Source organism: Capsicum annuum, chromosome 5 (assembly GCF_002878395.1).
Source record: "Capsicum annuum cultivar UCD-10X-F1 chromosome 5, UCD10Xv1.1, whole genome shotgun sequence".
Taxonomy (NCBI): domain Eukaryota; kingdom Viridiplantae; phylum Streptophyta; class Magnoliopsida; order Solanales; family Solanaceae; genus Capsicum; species Capsicum annuum.
This window is the reverse complement of record NC_061115.1, coordinates 13,303,737-13,311,423: the sequence shown is the minus strand read 5'-3', so window position 1 is coordinate 13,311,423 and position 7,687 is coordinate 13,303,737.

The following is a 7,687-nucleotide window of genomic DNA, read 5'->3' as shown; positions in this document are numbered from 1 at the left end:
CAACTTGGTCTTCTTTCGGAGGTAGTAAAAAATGACATCGATGTTCTGCACATATTATCAAATATTTCAGATTACCTGATAAAAAAATCAATACGCAGATGCAATTAAATAAAGTATTAATTAATAGTAATATGTATGGCCTTTAAACCTCATCATTACAGCAAGTTTGGGGCTGTGACATCAAATAGAATCAATTCTTCATTTCGAGATGTGCAACAACAAATTTGAACATATCAAAAACAAGACTCGATTCGTTCACTTTGTAGCGCTTGTCATTTTATTTTCTACATGATGATTTATAAGTGTTAATGTCAGGTTCTTACAACAAGAATTGTATAAACCAATATCTATAAAATTGATTTATGTACCTGCCAGCATAATACTTTAACAGCCCATCGGCAATCCATTCTGAATAGTCATTGATCAACTGTATTAGTTTTTTTGGAGCCTCGCCCGAGATGAACCCTTCAAACGGGTAATTATTCTATTCTCCCAAACTAACAGGCTCCACTTTTTCTTCATCTTTGGAAGCCGTTGATGGATTATCAACTGTCATATTATGCTCTTTGGCAGTAGATGTGACATCCACCTGGAAAGCTAGAATTGTCAATGCTAAGTAGAGATATACAATAGATTTTTCATGTGTTGCAACAGATGATTCTTATGTTGCATCAAATGGATTATCTGTTGGGATAAATTTGAATAGGTAAATCAAAGCAGTATGATAATTTCGAACAGATGACCCCTCTATTGCAATATAAGACTCATCTGTTGAAACAGATAATGAATCTGATACAACAGGTTAGACAACAGTTGCAACAGATGTATACATCTATTTGATAATTTTCAGCAGATGTATCATCTGTTGAAACAGATATGTGCTTGTTTATTTTTTTGGAACAGATGATGTACATTCACCTTCTTCAGCTCATGCTGCTCTTCTGTGGCCCTTGCATACTAAACATCGGTGCAAGACAAAGACATAGGTTGCAATCTTGATTTTTTTGATGATTTATGATGCCTTGGAAGTGTCTTTTCTTCTCCTCTTAGCCGTCTTGATCTCTAGTGGAGTGTCTGGATATGAAATCCTCTTTGATGGAATGACACCCCTTTTAGATGTCATTTCCTTTACAGAAGCAGTTAGTGCATTAATAACATTAATCACTCCATCGTGTTTCGCCTTGCAGTCTTGACATTTGCATAAAGAACATTCGCTAGATGCGGCAAAAGTTGGAGAAAAATCTGTACAACCATTATGATCATAATCATAATGGCTTTTTGTTTCAAAAACTGTAAGAGGAGCATCATTAGCCCCACCCTCCAAAATTGTTTTTCTTGTAATGGTTGTTGCTCTAAACAATTCCATTTTTATTCCATCAATGACCTTAGGGTCCGATAAAGTTTGCACAGACCGTAAAGTAAGAAAAAATAGCATCTTTAACTCTCGGTTGGCCAGAACAAGCCACGGATGGACAATCTAAAATTAATCGGTACATATATTAAGAATGATGATGAAATTATTTAATTATTAATTAAAATAAAAACTTAATTAGAATTGGACTTACTGCTTCCTTGGGGGGATTGAAAAGATCAAGAAATTTTGCATTTTTATCGGTTTTGGCCTACAACCATCTCAGAATTCTTGGGCAGGAAACTTCTTCCTGGTAGTTCACTTGTTGTCTCAAATAAGGAATGGCTTCAAATGCCCAAGCCTATAACATAACGCCAATAAATCAAAAGCATTATTGAATTAAAAAAATGATGAATCATATCATGATAAAAGAAATATTTACCATAAAGGCCTATGGAAAACCATATAAGTTGACTGCTTTTGGCGTTAACGGAGTCAACAAATATCTGACAGTCATTTTGAAGCTTTCATAACCCCAAGAATAGCTGTTAAATACCTCAAGATCCTCGAAGAGATTTATTAAGCCGAGGCTTATGTTATTGTTAACGTCTCTCGCCCAAAGAACATTATGTACAAACCAAACCAAACACAATGATTGCTTGTGCTTCTTTGAAAGTCCTTTACCTTTCAACACTTTAATCAAATTTTTATTTTTGAATCTTGGACCAACAATGGACACCAGGTCATCACGATCACTCGACTTGCCTTTTCCTTTTTTGGGTGTGCAGGGTGCTTTTTTTTGGCTCAGAGTAGGTATAACTTGAGAAGGAGAAGGAGGATAACATTTTAGTCCGGTAACTATAGCAAACTCCTCCCAACCAAAACAAACAGGCATGCCACCGTAATTTATCCACACCTCATCCATCTTATCTTTATTTCATACATAAACCTGCGCTTGAGAAGATCATATACCATTTTCATTTGGAAACGAGCATTGTTGTCCTCTGGCAAATCAAGATATTTTCCAAAGCAGATTTCACTGAAATAAGAATCCAATTTTTGTTTTTGAAGTATTTTTCTCAAGGCGTCGAAAGATTTTCCCATGACTGAATTAACCACGAGATCACCCGTTAAATCTGTGACACCATCACACTGCATTCTCACAGGGAAACGATAAATGCTGAAGGCTTTGACCAACTCTTCGATGAAAGGGCTATTAGCATTTGGCTAATCTCTTTTGAAAGATTCCTCCTCCCCGTGTTCATTATCTTCTGCTCCTGATTGAGATAACGCTTGTAAAGTAAGCTCATAGAGTGGTGGATGTAGCTGAGCTGTTGCACTTGTTCCTTTACTTGGACTTGATTTGATTTCTTTTATTTTGGGAGCCATGTTATCTTAAATTAACAGGAATATAACATAGATTATAATTGATTAATGCATAACACTAATATAACAGTTCCAACAGACAACTAATCTGTTGCACCAGGTATGTTATCTGTTGCAACATATAACTGACCTGTTACAATGGATGAGTAATACGTGGGAACCATAAAAACAACACTATCTGTTGCACCTGGTATTTTATTTGATGCAACACATAACTGACCCGTTGAAACGGATGAGTAATCCATTGGAAACAATAAAAACAGATCACTAATCTGCTGCACCAGTATTTTATCTATTGCAACATATAGCCAACCTATTGCAATGGATGAGTAAACTGTTGGAAAGAATAAAAAAAGATCACTAATTTGTTGCACCAGGTATGTTATCTGTTGCAACAGATAACCGACCTGTATGAGTAAATCATTGGAAAAAATAAAAACAGTCCTAATCTATTGTAAAATGAAGAGTAAACCGTTGGAAAGAATAAAAACAGATCACTAATCAGTTATCTGTTGGATCAATATTATTTAGATTTCTTCCAAACAGAAGAGTCGTCTGTCACAACAGATGAATGATCTGTTAGATTGTTCACGTGTTGCATCAGATTTTCATAGTTGCATCAGATTTTAAAATGAAGAGTAAATCATTAAAAATAATAAAAATAGATCACTAATCAGTTATCTGTTGGATCAATATTGTTTAGATTTTTTTCAAACAGAAGAGTCGTCTGTCGCAACAGATGAATGATCTGTTAGATTGTTCACCTGTTGCATCAGATTTTCATAGTTGCATCAGATTTTTAATTTGTTACATCATATTTTCATCTGTTGCATCATATGTTTCATCTATTACATCAGATGTTTCAACTGTTGCAATACTATTTCTACCAAGACAAACAACAAATCAACCCAGCAATACCAACATATCACACATACACATACACACTAAGAACATCAACTGTGATAAAAATCACCAATAAATTCAAATTAACAGTACGACAATGAGAAGAAAAAATGCAAAAATGCCAGAAATTATGGTTTTATTCAGTCTACATTTTAATACCAGAAGAGTAGTTGGCTCAAGTTCCTCCGTTTCTTCATAATTTTTTAACCGTGAAAAAGAAAATGGGAGGACAAAGAACTCAAAGTTGTTTTCTCCGGAGAAGTATTCACGTTGATTGACAGTTGAAAGTCGAAAAGGAACTCACCCGACTATTTATTGCCAGAGGTTGAAGGGAGAAATTTTGCAGAACTGTTGGTTGGGAGAAGCTGGAGAGAGAGAGTGGTTGATTAGGATTGAAGAGGGGTGTGGGTTGGGTTGATTTGTATTTTTGAAATGATTAGAAAGTTTTGAACATATTAATCAAGTCCACAATTAACTTAATCAAGTTTCTAATAATGTTTGACCGTATCTGTTGGTTAATATCACCAATCCTTCATTCAAGACTTAAAAGATACCTTTCCTTCAATTTTCTCGAGTAACATGTAGTAGTTGTAATAATAATAATAATAATATTTAAATCTATGTGCAGTTATTTGTATATCTATAATAGATAAATAAACAAATTTTAAAATTAAAATATTTCTAGATCCAAATTAATTAATATTTAAAATCCTATAATACCTCAACAAAGTTATCTATATCTAAATAATTCAAAAATTTTGAATTATTTGAACATTAAAATACATTATTTTTATTTTTTAAAATTCACAGCTTTAAATATTTTTCTCAATTCAAATATGAATAATAAGATAAATAGGATAAGAAAGAGTAACAAGCTAATCTTTTTATAACAAAATGATATGATTTTGAATTTGAATTTGAATTTAAAAAGAAATTTGAGTTGAAATGAAGTTTTACCTTCTTAACCCCTCTTATATATACTCCTACAATAACATGTAATGTAAGATATCTTTCATTAGTTTTATTTACTGATTTTTTTATGTTTTTCATTTTTTTTTAAAATTGTGTTTTAACATTTTTGGTTTTTGTATGTAACTAAGTGATGATCTTATTACAATTTATTCTTCCTAAAATATTCATACTTGAATTCAAGTAAGTAATATTTTCATTTTGATATTATTCGTTTGCTTTAATAAAAATAAATACGTTTGCTTTTAATGGGGCTCTTGTGCGAACACATATGAAGCATGAACACCCAAACCATTGCTGGATAGTAGGATTTTGGAGGTGTGGTGAAGGACAAACATATGGGATCTTTGACGTGGCTACGATGGTTGGTGATCCTTTTCTCCTTAGTAAAAATGTAGTGAGGTTTTTTTTATTATGCATTAGCATGTCTCCCGTGTAAAGATCCTGCACTAAGAAATTACGGGGCAACTTTATCTATTGTTGCTCTACATTTCATCTATTCTTATTAAGTTGGAGCTAAAGGTGATATGAGGGCTTTTAGACCCCTCTTGAGACTCACTATACTCTAAGTCATCTCTTGAACCAATAGGTGATGACATTTCATTGCGAATTTTAGTCAACTTGATGCTTTCTAATGCAACTTTTAATTGAGTGTATTGATTATCAAACATTATATATTTTTAATTGAAAATATCCAAGGATAGTCGTCTGAAATAATTACTATAGGCGAGGGGATATAAATAGATCAAACGAACGTCACACAGTTCCAACACATGAGGTTAATTATTGCCATGTTGGCTAGCTCAATGCATATATTTTAATGAGTATTAACGGTTTAATCTTCAAACTAATTTAAGTGTTTCTTTTTGTAAAGCTGAAAGTTAATAATGTTCCTTCAATGTGTTTTCATCATTTATTGCGGTATAAATTACGAGTATTAGTTTCAATCAATGAGTATTAGTTTTTTTTTTTGGCAAAAATAAACAAATCAATTTGAAACTTTAACTACTCTAGAGTCTTAAGAAATTTTGAACAGACTTATGACTAGATTTTCTATCCAATCCACAAAATCTCATGATACTCAAGGGCGGCTCAACCAATTTGGTGGCCCAAAGCAAAACTTCAATGAGAAGCCTTACGATTTTATATGAAAAACAAAAAAAAAAATTAGATTGTATATAATGTCTTGAAGTCTCTTTTTCCTTTTTATTTTTTAGTTTTTTATATACAAAGTTGTTATAATTCTCAGGCCATCAATATCATACGCCTCTTGAAATAGTTTTCGCGAAAAATAAGTTGTTCATAGATTTTTCAAAAATAAATTAATAAATATGTTGCGTAAATATTATTTGATCATATTTATATGTTATAAAAGGTGCGCACCTTCTTTTCAAGATTTCAAATATCTTTAAAGAGGTATACCTGTAGAGAAATTTCTATTGACGAATGACGATGTGGGATAATTTAAAATACTCTCTCTGACCCAATTTATGTGACACTTTTGGCCTTTCGAGATTCAAACATTTGATTGTATGCTTATATAGAATCATTATAATTTTATAATAAAATTATTTACTACGAAAAAAATAACTCGTTTGATTCTCAAAATTCAAACACAGTTACATAAATTGAGATAAAAAAATATAATATATACACATGTCATAAAATTTTGGGGCCCCCAAAATTAGGGGGTCTAAAGCAGCAGCTTTAGCCGACCTTGATGATACTTTGACTTATCAAGTTGTATATCTTTTCGAATGTGTTCTCAAAATATTTTTTAAACGAGAAGGTCAATATTCTATATATATTTATTATAATTTCAAACTTAATTTTGATTTTAGAAGAATTATATATGATATTTAGTTTGTTTTAGAAATAACACTTAATTTTTTCTTTTCTTTGCTGTCTATTTGCTAAAATTAAACGGTAGCCCATTGAACAAATAGGAGTGTCCCTGCATCCAGAAAGACATACAAAAAAATTAACAAAAGATGTCAAACAAGCACCAAAAACAATGAGGTAGATTAGATTAATCTTCATAACTAACTAAATGTAACTTGATACATGTGAATAACAAAGCTATTGGTATGTGATTGAAGCTTCTCAAAACGGTTTACAGAAGATGCTATAAAAAGCCGATCTTAATTTAGATTTTATTATTTTGACAGAGTTTTTTGTGATCTTTTAATTCACAAAGGTATTGGTTAAAAAGGTTATACTAATGCTCATTGAATTTCTCTGAATAACTACAAAGGTATGGTGTTCATGCTTAGTTTAATTTAATTTTTAAAATTATTTATTGTTATTTATGATTAATATTATATTTTTTCTTTTGTTGTAGCTGTATCTAAGGAAGCTGAAGTTACCACAAATCTGATGTACATAAATATCTAAAAATTATAAAATAAATACTTAAAAAATCACACAAATGAAGAATTGAAATACATAAAGGATATTTACTACATTATCTGTGGAAAGAAAGAATATGAATATATGTGTATGTGTTCAATGTTATTATGTATTTATTTTTTATCTTTATAAATTTCTCTTAAGCATTGAAGATGACTCTAGAACAGTATTACATCACATTTACATATTTACACTCTTCTAAGAGGATTATAAAATATATTTGTAGGCATTTATGTATTTCAATTAATTTACTATTTTCATGATTTTATTTGCAAATTTATATTTATATGTAATTTTTCTTTACTGATTTTGCGTGTCATTTATATTGTATTGATAAGTAATAATTTTGCAGTCCTTCAGTATTTTTTATATTAAATTATTTTTTATTTTTATAGGAGTATATAAGAGAGATTAACAAGGTAGAATTTCATTCCATTACTATCATTCAAACTCAAATAACATATCAAATTGTTGAAAGAAGATAAGTTCTTCATTATCATTATTTTTTTCAAATACAATTCATATTTATCTTAAAATATTATATTTAAATTGAAAGAATAATTAAAAATCAAATCATATAACACACGCACACATATATAGATATATTATAAAGCAGAGGATGAAGCAACATAATTACCCAAAGTGAAAACAAAAGAGTAAGCGACTTGA